At 39.3% G+C, this 12,906-nt stretch overlaps 1 protein-coding gene and 2 pseudogenes across 2 annotated transcripts in view; 2 read left to right on the top strand and 1 right to left on the bottom strand.

The window, feature by feature from the left end:
• Positions 1–12,906, top strand: part of CDKL5 (cyclin dependent kinase like 5) — a 190,631-nt gene that overhangs the window by 71,255 nt on the left and 106,470 nt on the right. The gene's annotated exons all lie outside the window — the stretch shown is intronic.
• Positions 959–2,200, bottom strand: LOC114906058 (annotated as a pseudogene).
• On the top strand, positions 8,110–9,614 carry LOC114906371 (annotated as a pseudogene).

A 12,906-nucleotide genomic window follows, 5' to 3' on the forward strand; every position in this document is an offset into this window, starting at 1 on the left:
GTTCATAATATTCATTTATTATCCTTTTAATGTCCACGTGATTGGTAATGATGATACTTCTTTCATTTCTGATACTAATAATTTGTGTCTTCGCTCATTTTTTTCTTGGTTATCCTGGCTAGAGGTTTATCAATTTTATCAGTCTTTGCAAAGAACCATCTTTTGTTTCCATTGATTTTTTTTCACTACTGAGTTCCTGTTTTCAATTTCATTGATTACTGCTATAGTTTTTATTGTTTTATCCTTTTATCTATTTGCTTTAGTCTTAAGTTGTCCTTCTTTGCCTTATATCCTAAGGTAGAAGCTTAGGTTATTGATTTTAAGTCTGTTTTCTTTTCTAATATATGCATTCAGTGCTATAAACTTTTCTCTAAGCCCTGCTTTTGCTGCATCGTACAAAATTTGATTTGTATTTTCATTTTCATTTAGTTCAAAATATTCTAAAAGTCCTCTAGATTTCCTCTTTGACCTATGTATTATTTAGAAATGTGTTGTTTAATGGCTAAATATTTTGAGATTTTTCCGTTTATCTTTTTGTTATTGTTTTCTAGTTTAATTCCATTGTGGTGTGAGAAAATACTTTGTATGATTTTTATTCTTTAAAATTTGCTAATTTGTGTTTTGTGGTACAGAATTTGGTCTATCTCGATGAATATTCCATGTGAGGTTGAGAACATGTATTCTGCTGCTGTTGGATGAAGTATTATGTAAATGGCAGGTAGATTTAGTTGCTTGATGGTGCTATTCAATTCACCTATCTTTATTCTCTCTTTTTTTTTTTCCTACTGAAAGGGGGTGTTGAAGTCTCCAACTGTAATAGTGGATTTGTCTATTTCCCTTTGCAGGTCTATTGCCTCATATATTTTGTTTTGTTTTGTTTTTTTGTTCAGTATTTTTATTTAATTTTTTTAACAGACAATTTACATACCTTCCCCACCCCTTCCTTTAAGTTAGTGTGACAATTTTCCATAATAAACTGCTTAAAGAGAAGCTTTGGTCAAGAATGGAATGAAATAGCAAAAGAAAAAAACAAAAAAAAACCACCCCAAATCACTGCTGCTTTTAAAAAACCAACACTTTGACCAATTACACTCAAACAAAACACACAACAAGGTTTGCGCCTTATGCGTCTTCAGTGTTTCCTGGAGGCTGGCTCTCCTCCCCATCATGCGAATGGCAGAGTTGCTCGGTGCAGCCTGTCTGTCCTCATGCTGGATCTGGGAGGTTCGCTCAGCTTCACATTATCCAAAGGCCCTGGATAGAAGACTCTAAGGTCTTGAAATCCCAAATGGTCATGGCTCCGTCAATACCAGTAGTGCAAAATTTGCGACAATCTTGCTTGTCCACCTCATAAAGAGACACTTGAGTGATGCTGTTCTGGTACAGTGTCTCCAGGGCTGTGTTTCGGTCCTTGGTCGTGGCCCACTTGTCCGTGTTGCGGAAGTGCTCCATGGCCGACATGTTGCGCTGGATGCTCTCTTTCGGGAGGTCTAGCTTGGAGACGAAGGTCAAGCAGCCACGGTCGTCGTAGTTAAAGAGCATGGGGTAGCAGTCATGGCCAGCAGCCACAACGCTGTTCTCTGAGCCGAACAACACACTCAGGAGGGGCAGGAACTCTGTCTTCAGAGTTGAGACCTGCACGCTTTTTGAGGCATCAACAACAGACACGGTGCCGTCGTGGCTGACCCAGGCCAGGCGGCTCCCGCTGGCAAAGAAGCTGACCCCGTTCACCCAGCCACCAGTGCCACTGCCACCAAACTCTGACATCAGCTGACCAAAAGGCATCTTGCTGCCCCAGGGTGTACTGGCGACCGTGGAGCGAATGGGTTTTTTATGTGCTTGCTTACCCACCAGTCATTTTCTGACTCGAAGTAACAAACAGAAATGAGTTGTGCTCTGCTGTCCGCAGCAAATTTGTTCTCTAGCGGGGACCACTTGACAAAAGCGGCTGCGCAGTTAATTCTCAGGAGCACCAGGGTCGGCTTCCAAACTCCACCTTTCTGACCCCAGACGTAGGCATTGTGGTCAGCCCTACAAGTGACAATGCGGTCACTCTTGGGAGCCCAGTCGATACCTGTGATGTGTCCGTTGTGCTCCTTGAACTCATGAGCTTTCACCCACTGGCTCCCGTTCTTATAGATGTAGACTTCATGGTTATTGGGGCTAAGGGCAATCTGGGTACGATCCCTGTTCCAGGCATGGCACGTGATTAGCTCTAGTAAAATTGATGCAGGGACATTATTCTTAGTGTTTTCGAAGGATAGACAGCTGGGAGTCGGGGCCATCTGGACGGGCTCGGAGCGTTGAATTCACAGACTCTGGTCAATGGACACCAACAGGCTCCGGCAGACGCGGGCGGAGGACCGAGGCCCAGAGGGAGCCCCTTGTATATTTTGATGCTGTCTTGTGTGGTGCATACATATTAAGGATTGTTATGCCTTCTTGGAGAATGTATCATTTTCTAATGCCCCTCTTTATCCCTGATGATTTTTCTCGTTCTGTAGTCTACTTTATCTAAAACTGATATAGCTATTCCAGCTTTCTTTTGATTAATATTAACATGGTATATCTTTCTTTATCCCTTTGCTTTGAACCTAGATGTATCTTTATATTTAATGTGAGTTTTTAAAATCTACTCTGACAATCTCTTTTAATTGGTATATTTAGGCCATTCACATTTAAAGTGAGTATCAATATACTTGGATTAATATGAACCATGTTTGTAACTTTTCTATTTGTTATACTTCTTTTTTTTAAACAATAACAGGCCCCCTTTTTCTTCCTTCCCTGATTTCAGTTGACCATTTTGTATGATTCTGTTTTCTCTCCTGTCTTAGCATATCCATTATATTTCTTTTAAAAAGGGTTTTTAGTTGTTGCTCTGGAGTTTACAGTGTATATTTACAACTTATCATCTAAGTCCACTACCGGATAACTCTACTCTGCTTCTGAGATAGTACAGGTACCTTTCATTTTACTTATCCATTTGCTATAATTAGCAAATACGCTATTACTGTTATTACTTAGAACAGTTATCTATTAAGAATAGGAAAAATAGATTTTATTTTACCTTCATTTATTCCTTCTCCAATGCTCCTTCTTTCTTTGTGTAGATCTGACTTTCTGGCCTATGTCATTTTCTTTCTCTGAAGAACTTTTTAAAACAGTTTTTACTAGGCAGGTCTACTGGTGACAAATTCCCTCAGTTTTTGTTTATCTGAGAAAGTTTTTATTTCTCCTTCACTTTTGAAGGATAATTTCACTGAATACCTTCTAGGTTGGTGTTTTTTTTTCTTTCAACACTAAATATTTCACTTCATGGCTTCTGACAGGAAGTGAAATGTACTTCTTATCCTTGTACTCTATAAGTAAGGTGTTTTTTTCCCCTCTGGCTTCTTTCATGATTTTCTCTTTGTGTTTGGTTTTCTGTAGTTTGAATACGATACGTTTAGGTGTAGAGTTTTTGGGTATTTATCTTGCTTGGTGTGCTCTGAGCTTCCTGGATGTGTGATTTGGTGTCTGTCATTAGTTTTGGAGGATTCTCAGCCATTATTCCTTCAAATATTTTTTCTCTTTTGTCTCATTATTCTTCTGGTATTCCAGTGACACCTTTTGTAATTGTCCCATAGTTCTTGGATATTCTTTTCTCCTTTTTAAAATTCTTTTTTCTGTTTGCATTTTAGTTGGGGAAGTTTCTCTTGACATATCTTTAAGTTCACTGATTCTTTCCTTGGCCATGTCCAGTCTACTGATGAGCCCATTAAAGGTATTATTCATTTTTGTTATGGTGTTTTGTTTTGTTTTGTTTTGTTTTCCGGTACGCGGGCCTCTCACTGTCGTGGCCTCTCCCGTTGCGGAGCACAGGCTCCGGACGCACAGGCTCAGCGGCCATGGCTCACGGGCCCAGCCGCTCCACGGCATGTGGGATCTTCCCGGACCGGGGCACGAACCCGTGTCCCCTGTATCGGCAGGCGGACTCTCAACCACTGTGCCACCAGGGAAGCCCTGTTATGGTGTTTTTGATTTTTAGCATTTCCTTTTAATTCTTCCTTAGAGTTGTATATACTTACATTACCTGTCTGTTCTTGCATGTTGTCTACCTTTTCCATTAGAGTGCTTACCATAGTAATCATAGTTGTTTTAAATTCCCTGTCTGAAATTATCCCTGGTAATCCCCAAACCTGTGCCATATCTGAGTCTTGTTCTGATGCTTGCTTAATCTCCTCACACTCTGTTTTCCCTTGCCTTTTAGCATACTTTTTAGTGTTTTTTAAAAGCCAGGTAGGATATATTGGATAATAGAAATGGAGGTAAATAGGCCTGTAGTATAAGGTTTCATGTTAATTTGGCTAGGAGCTAGGCTGTGTTTAATGTTTGTTGTAGGTGTAGATGCCAGAGGCTTCGGTTTCCTCTAGTGTCTTTATTTTTAAAACTTTCTCCCCCATTATCTTTGGGTTTCCCTAAGAAGTCCTTTTTAAGTAGAGTCTGTTTCTTGCAACTCTTTCTGTTGTAATCCACTGTTACTGGATTACTGTGGAACCTTGGTGATGTGGTGGTAGAGTGTGGGGAAGGGCAAGTGTTTTATAATCTTAGGACCAAGTCTTAGTCTGTTGGTGGGCCTTAGCCCTGGACTGCAACCTTCAGAAGTATTTCTTAGCCTTCCCCCAACCCCTGCTTCCTTTAGGTGAAACAAGTCTAGAGAAGTCTGTGTTGGCTAATTTCCCCTCTCCCAGGACAGTATAGAAGGCTCTGGTATATTTTCCCTTGGAGTGTTGGCCTTTGCTATGGAGAACCTTCTGGGTTTATTTCAAAACTGTTACTTTTTCCCATGGGTGTATTTCAAAATCGTCACTTTTCTCTTCCTCTTACCCAAAAGGGGAGGAGATTGTTCTTGTATCTTCACAATCAGAACCTGGTGAGGTTCCTGGAGGTAAAGCCATGAGAGTATAGAGGCTCTCCTAAGATTGGGCCCCCAGGAGTTCTTACTCACAAGCCTTTGTCAAAATTACGATTTAAGTTTTCTTACTAGTGTATTAACTCCAGCACCTTCTGCTCCAGGTAAGCTGATCTTGGATGTGATTCTCTGTATTTGCTTGTTTCTCCAGATTTCAAGAGTTCAGTTTGCCCTGTGTCCTCAATTCTCTGATAAGCCTAATAAAAGTTGCTGATTGGCAGTTTGTTCAGGTTTTTTTTGTTGTAAGGACATGAGTGACAATATCCAAGCACCTTATGTGTTGGAGCTGATCCTGAAATCTTATATTTATATTTTTAAATTGGAAATACCTTGTCCAGTTTAAAAATAATGTTCAACAAGAGGCTTTTAACTTGCCTATGAGCCATTTGCTTAGCTAGATCAGTTATTTTCATCCCTTTGAATCTCAGATCTGTATATTTTCAAAGTGCTTAGTAAGAACTTTTTCCAGGCAAAATATTTGAAAATGTTGAGAACTTTCATGTAGTTCTAGAAGATTGCTAATAACTTTATCCTAAAGTAACCAGAATTATCGACCCCCCCACCCCTCGCACTGTTTTTTGTTTTATCAGGTACCTTTAACCATGCTAAAGTAGTTTCAGGGATTATTTTCTTTAACCTTCATTTGTTGTTATTTTACCCCACTTGTTTTTGAAGAAGTAACTCAATTTTTAAAGGCACTTTGAAATATCTGGAGACTAAGCATTGGTTAAATTTGAAAAACTAATGAGAATAAATGCCCAACTCTTATGCTGCAAATGGTCTCTTTTCGATTAACCTTGATGAATGTATTAATCATAAACTATACATCTTGGTCATTTTAGCTTAATAGGATTACTTTTAGAATCTGTGTGATAGAGGACAGTTTGGCTAAAATGTGTTATTTAAGCAACTGAGAAAGCACTGTGTGTACTTTTAAGCCTTATAATTTGATTACTTGCTAAAAAATTGCATTTTGGGAGGCTTCAGTTCTTATCCTTGGAGAACAGTTGTAACCAACTTCGGGTAGTTGAGACATTGTAAATTGTATTAACCTTGCCCCCCCTTTTTAGGTTTCATTTTAAGTTTTATTTTTCTTACTGAATCTACTGTGAGGAACAGCCATTAAACCAAGAAACAAATAAGCTGTATGGTATTTAAGATTGCTTATTAGTAGGCAAATTCATATTATTTTTACTTTAAGAAATATTTTCCTCTTTTAATTTTCCTGATTGTTTAAAATGAATACCTTTGGGAATTAAATTTTTTAAAGTGGGAGAATTAAAATATAAATATTATGAATGTTATCTTAATATACTAAATAAAGTTTGTTTTAAAAATGATGAGTCAGTGCTGTATTGAGATAATTTGGTTGAAAATAATTATTTTTGCCATGTAATAATCAGTTAGCTGTGGTCCTCTGTTTTAAAGTAAGATCTGTTTGTCTGGCGTGCTCTGAATTAGAGGCAGAAACTTTTCTGTAGGCTTTTTGCTCAGAGACGTTTCTTATAAAGAAAGAGTGCTGTCAGGAGGAAATGGAGAAAGAATAGAAGGTCTTCAGTAGTGGCACAGCAGGTGTATGTTGTGCCCCATGTCAGGTTCCACCCACTCTCAACAGATTGGTGGATGGTATCAGAGTTGCTCCTCTTGAGATTTTGTTTTTAAAAGCTCTTGAGAAGAAACCCACAAGAATGAACACAGTGTGTCAGCATTTTAGTCTTAACAAAAAAGCTTCCATGTGCTAACAATTCAACTGAAGATAATGGTCCACATTCAGTAAATAAGTATTTAAATTGAGGCCCCTGTTGGCAGAGACCTGACTTCAGTTCTCAGATAAGGAGAGAGTAGCAGCTCTTCTTTTTTAGTCCTGATCTTGCTACTACTCCCTGCTAACTGGAATGGCAGCTACCCTTGCAAAATGCCCCTTTATTCACCACAGCGTTCAGGACCACAGCACTAGTATAGATTGCATATTTCCCTCTCCAGAGACTCTCAGGATCAGACCCATGATTCTTTTCTTTTTAAAAAAAAAAATTAATTTATTTAAAAAATTTTAATCTTTGGCTGCATTGGGTCTTCATTGCTGTGCGCGGGCTTTCTCTGGTTGCATTGGGTCTTCATTGCTGTGCGCGGGCTTTCTCTGGTTGCAGAGATCGGGGGCTACTCTTCATTGCAGTGCGCGGGCTCTTGGCACGCGGGCTTCGGTAGTTGTGACGCACGGGCTTAGTTGCTCTGCGGCATGTGGGATCTTCCCGGGCCAGGGCTCGAACCCCTGTCCCCTGCATTGGCAGGCAGATTCTTAACCACTGCGCCACCAGGGAAGCCCAGACCCATGATTCTTGACATCCTCTTTTACTTTCTGTTACCACCGAAACTCACTGGCCGTCCATTAGCCCAGAACCCTTGTCTCTGTACTGATCTGTACATCCCTCTGTTACATCCTGGTTCCTCCCACAACCCCCCCACTGTCCCCTAGAGCTCCCGAACTGCCATTAATAATTTCTCCAATGGCCTTAGTCTTGCCCCAGCCTCACAGTGTAATTTCACTTTCTGCCCCTGGGATTCTCTGCTACTGCCAAGCAGATGCCTGAGGTAGCCCCCTCTGGCATCATTCTGCTACCTCTGCCTACTACCTGGTAACCCTGCTGCCTGCTTTTGAGCTAGCTGCTTGAGTACAGTGAGTCCTTCCCTCTTCAAATTTTTGCCCATGCTGCTGCTTCACATGCAGCGGTTTTTCCAGTCTTTGCTTGGCTGACTCTGTACATTCTAATCTGGGTTTCCTTGTGGTAATCTCTGTTGGTGCCTATTTGTTTTCTTCTTGGCACTTATTTAAATTTGCAATTGTATATTCACTTACTCACTTAGCCTTTTTCATTGATTCTAAGATATACATTTACCCCCACATTTCTGAAATTGGGGCACATCTTACCCTGGATACCTTGATTGCTTTCTGAATGGTAAATAAAATAATGGTTTATCTTACAATTAATTGTAATTAAAAAATCAATGAAATACTGTGCTTTTGATTATCTGTTCCGCTAGTTGATTGTGAGTTCCAAAGGAATCACAGTAGGAACCAGTGCCTAGTACAGTCCTGGCATCTAGTAGGCACTCCATAAATAATGCTTGGATGAATATCATTATCTGTTTGGGAGATGATGGCCCTGAAAAGTCTGAAGATGAATCAGTCAGTATATGCATGTAAATTTTTAATTCAGTGTCTGTGTTTGAGTTTTTAATCTTTGGAGATTGCCTTATTCTGGAATTGAAGATATTTAAATGTGTCTATTTTGTTCCCCTATTTCTGTAAATTGTCCCATTATCAATATATGTACATCCTTATTTAAGAGTATTTACTCACCATGTATGAAAAATGAATCTACATAAGCTTTTATCAGGTATCAGCAATTGCCTTTCATTAGGGGGAAGAATGAGGAAGGTACCAAAGAGTAGCAGACTTGTGAGCTTTAGACAGTTTTGAGTGCTTGAACTTGCTTTTTCATTTTACTTCGTCCTCTAAGGAGTGCAGTCACTTGGCTTGCCTACTTCACTTTTAAGGGAAAGAACAGCGAACAGGCAGCGTGAGTGACTGGAGTGCCTTAGGCCAACTCCTCGACAGGGTTCAAGCTTACTCCACAGCTGGAGGGAAGGTATGGCTCTCAGTCCTTTTCATTTTCTTAATCCTGCTACTGGGTACAGCAGTTGAGTCAACCTGGGATGATGAGTAGTTTGCCTTTTGTTGTAACACTCGACAGCCTGGTTGTGAAAACGTCTGCTACGATAAGTCCTTCCCAATCTCTCACGTGTGCTTCTGGGTCCTGCAGATTGTATTTGCATCTGTCCCCACACTTCTGTACCTAGCACACGTGATCTGTGTGATGCGAAAGGATGAGAAGTTGAACAAGAAAGAGGAGCAACTCAAAGTTGCCCCAACCGATGGTGCTAGTGTGGAGGTGCACTTGGAGGAAATTGAAATCAAGAAGTTCAAGTATGGCATTGAAGAACATGGGAAGGTGAAAATGAGAGGGGGCTTGCTGTGAACCTATACCATCTGTTTCTTCTTCAAGACAGTCTTTGAGGTGGCTTTCCTGCTGAGCCAGTGGTACATCTATGGCTTCCGTCTGAATGCAGTTTACACTTGCAAACGAGACCCCTGCCGCGTCAGGTGGACTGCTTCCTCTCTCGCCCCACAGAGAAAAGCATCTTCATCCTCTTCATGCCACTGGTGTCCTTGGTGTCTCTTGCCTTGAATATCATAGAGCTCTTCTGTGTCTTTCTTGAGAGCATTAAAGACCATGTGAAGAATCCAGAGTGTGAGCCTTACCACAGTACATCTGGTCTGCCAAGCCCCTCCAATGGCTCCTTATCAACTGTTGCTCTCTCCACCATGTCCCTTCACAGGGACAAGCTGGTTCCTGGAGACAGAAACAGTTCTTCCTGCGACAGTTACAGCAAACAAGGAAGTGAGCAGAACCCTGCTAATTACAGCACATAGCAAGTTCGAATGGGATAGGCAGGAAGCACCGTTTCTAACTCACATACACAGCCTTTTGATTTTCCTGTTGACAAGTGGAATTCTAAAAAAAATCTAGCTACTAGACACTGGCCATTGCAGCCCAGCAGCAGTTCTGCAGAGCCAGCAGTCATGCCAGCAGCAGTGTAAATGACCTAGAAATCTACACACGTGGTTGAAAGCATTACAATTCTGCTCAATTGTTAAAGAAAAGGAAAGTGCAATAGACAGTGTACTTTTGTTTCAGTGGAGGTGGTACTCAACAACCTCAGTGGTGAGGCTTAGCAGATACAAAGACGTTAGACTACCACGGTTCTTTTGAGGTGTCTGGGATAGAAGGATGGAGAGAGAGGGATTAACGGGGTACATGTTCATATTTAAAATGGTTGACTCAGCTTGTATTCTAAGTAAAAGTTGCACTAGCTGATGCATAAGTAAGGCCCTTTTCTCTCCCATATTCCCCTAGAATGGTTCAGTGTATGTGAAAGTGATAGATATTTGCCACGTATTGGTATAAAGAGATGCAGTATAAACTCACAAACATAGATTTTAAAATAATGCTCACAGTGTTCAAATTTGAGCTTTTCTCGTGGATTTTTTGGTGTGGGTCAGAATGATGTTTGCATTACATAATTTCTACTGTGAAAATAAAGCACTGTTTTTTTCCTTACCCCCCCACCCCTAGTGTATTCTATTATAGATACTGGTTCTATTCATTATAATTTTTTCTCTTTTGTAGAAAGATGTCACAAATGATTTCCTTTTTCTGAAATGTAATCATTGATGCTTGAATGATAGAATTTTAGTACTGTAAACAGAACTCATTAATGTGAGAAATTTAAAAGAAATGCTTAGAGCTGGACTACTAAGTGTTCTTACCTGAATTTTGCAGTAACTGAGAGTTCTTGCCTTTATCCAATTTAATAAACCCTACTGAATAAACATTATTTCAGAACTTATATTCTTTTGAGTTTGACAGTCTGTCTTTTGGTGTGGCAAGCATTTTTGATATTTGTCCTAAGATTTTATTTGGAATGCAAGAGAGGTTGAAAGAGGTTTGAGTATTATCCATGTAACTAATTTGTTTGAAATATATACCAAAGAAATCTAACCATTTCTTCAAATGTCTTTTTTAAAGCTCATCACAGATGATTGGTGAAAATGCTGAGCTTAATACTTTATTCTTGCACGGCAGCTACATAAGCAGTTTTGTACAGTGAGAAATACTAATTTGTTTAACATGTCACATTGAACTACTGTCATGTTCAGCTTTATTGCATGCAATGTAGACCTAGCCCATCATATATTCTAGAGAGTGTTCTTTGTTCAATAAAGTTTTAAGAGAGCAATCTGCATCACTGCCTTCTCTGAGAGCTTCTAGCTGCACTGATCTTCCTAGTCTTTTGAATTCTTCACTGGTACATCTTTATCTAAGCAAAACACGTGAGAATAGATTTTTGGAGATGGAATTGTGGAGACTATGTTAGAGAAGGTTTTAGTATTAGCATTTTTAATTATATGTAGCAGGATCACGGATATACTTACTACTTTCAGATGTGCCAAAAAATGTAGCTTCTTTGTTTTTCTTTTAACTGATCTACTCTTCATCAGAAGCTTCCTTCCACCCAACAGGGCACCCGGGGAAGGTGAAGCTGGGGACAGCATTAAGCCTGCCAATCCATCTGACTGCATCTTGCTCTGACAGTCTCATTTGGAAAACCCATTCTCTTGGTTTAGTCAAGAGTGTTTCACATTTCCTCCTCACAAACCTTTTCTTGAGGAAGAATCACTATTATTTTCTAATGGGGTGTGTGTTTCTGTGGAAGACTGCAAAACTCCTGAAACCTTGGAATTAGATTGGACACTGCCACCCTCACTTCCTGTTTCACACTAATTTTCACCTATTGCTTGCTTGATTTTCTTTAAATTTTTATCTTGAGATACAGATTCACATGCAATTATAAGAAATAATAGATTCCATATATCCTTCAACTCATTTCTCCCAATAGTAATATCTTACATAATTATAGCAGAATATCATAACCAGAAAACTGACATTGATATAATCCATGGACCTTACTCAGCTTTCACCAATTTTACATGCACTTGTGTGTGTGTGTGTGTGTGTGTGTGTGTGTAGTTCTATCACTTGTGTAGATTCATGTGACCACCACAGTCAAGATATAGAACAGTTTCATCACCAGGATTCCTTATGCAATCTTTTTATAGCCACAGCTGCATCCCTCCCTTCCCCTCTATCTGTCCTCTGGCAACCACTGATCTGTTTATCTCTGTAATTTTGTCATTTCAAGAATGCTATTTAAATATAATGATATAGTATATAACCGTTTGAGATTGGCCTTTTTCACTCAGCTTAACTCCCTTGCGACCCATCCAAGTTTTTGTGTGGACCAATAGTTTGTTCCTTTTTATTGCTGAGTAGTATTCCACAGAGTGGCGGTGTCACGGTTTATTCACCTATTGAAGGACCTTCAGGTTGTTTCTAGGTTTTGGCTATTACAAATAAAACTGCTTTGAACATTCATGTACAGGTTTCTTTGTGAATGTGTTTTCATTTCCCTGGAATAAATGCCCAAGAGTGTAATTGCTGAGTTGTATGGTAAATGAGCATATAGTTTTGTAAGAAACTAGCATACTCTTTTTCCAGAGTGGTTTCTATTCCCATCATCAATGTGTGACTGGTCTCGTTTCTCCATGTGCTCACCAGCATTTGGTATTATCACTATTTTTTATTTTAGCCATTCTGATAGGTATGTAGGTGATCTCATGGTAGTTTAAATTTGCATTTCTGTAATGGCTAATAATGTTGAATATCTTTTCATGTGCTTATTTGGCATCTCTGTATCCTCTTCAGTGAAATATCTTTTTGTGTCTTTTGTCCATTTTCTAGTTGAATGTTTGTTTTATTACTGTTCAGTTTAAGGAGTTTTAAAAATATATATATTCTGGATTAAAATCCTTTGTTGGATATGTTTGAAAATATTTTCTTCAGCTTGTAGCTTGTCTTTTCATTGCTTATTAATAGGGTCTTTCACAGAGCAGAATATTTTAATTTTGATGAGGTGATTTAACAGTTTTTTTCCTTGTATGTATTGTAGTTTTGGTGGTAAGTCTAAGAACTCTTTGTCTAGTCCTTTATCCTAAAGACTTTCTCCTTTGTTTGCTTCTAAAATTTTATAGATTTACATTTTGCATTTAAGTCCATGTTCCATTTTGAGTTAATTTTTGTATAAGTTGTTTGAGAGATGTAGGTTGAGGCTTTTTGTTTTTTGGCCTGTGGATGACCAGTTGCTATAGCACCACTTGTTGAAAAGTCTCTCCTTCCTCCATTGAATTTCTTTTGCAGGCAAAAATCAGTTGAGCATATTTGCGTGGCTTTATTTCTGGGTTCTCTGAGGTGTCCCATTGATCGATGTGTTTA

The sequence above is a fragment of the Monodon monoceros genome, unplaced genomic scaffold, assembly GCF_005190385.1.
Source record: "Monodon monoceros isolate NGI ecotype Baffin Bay Population unplaced genomic scaffold, NGI_Narwhal_1 Super_Scaffold_22, whole genome shotgun sequence".
NCBI classification, from domain to species: Eukaryota; Metazoa; Chordata; class Mammalia; order Artiodactyla; family Monodontidae; genus Monodon; species Monodon monoceros.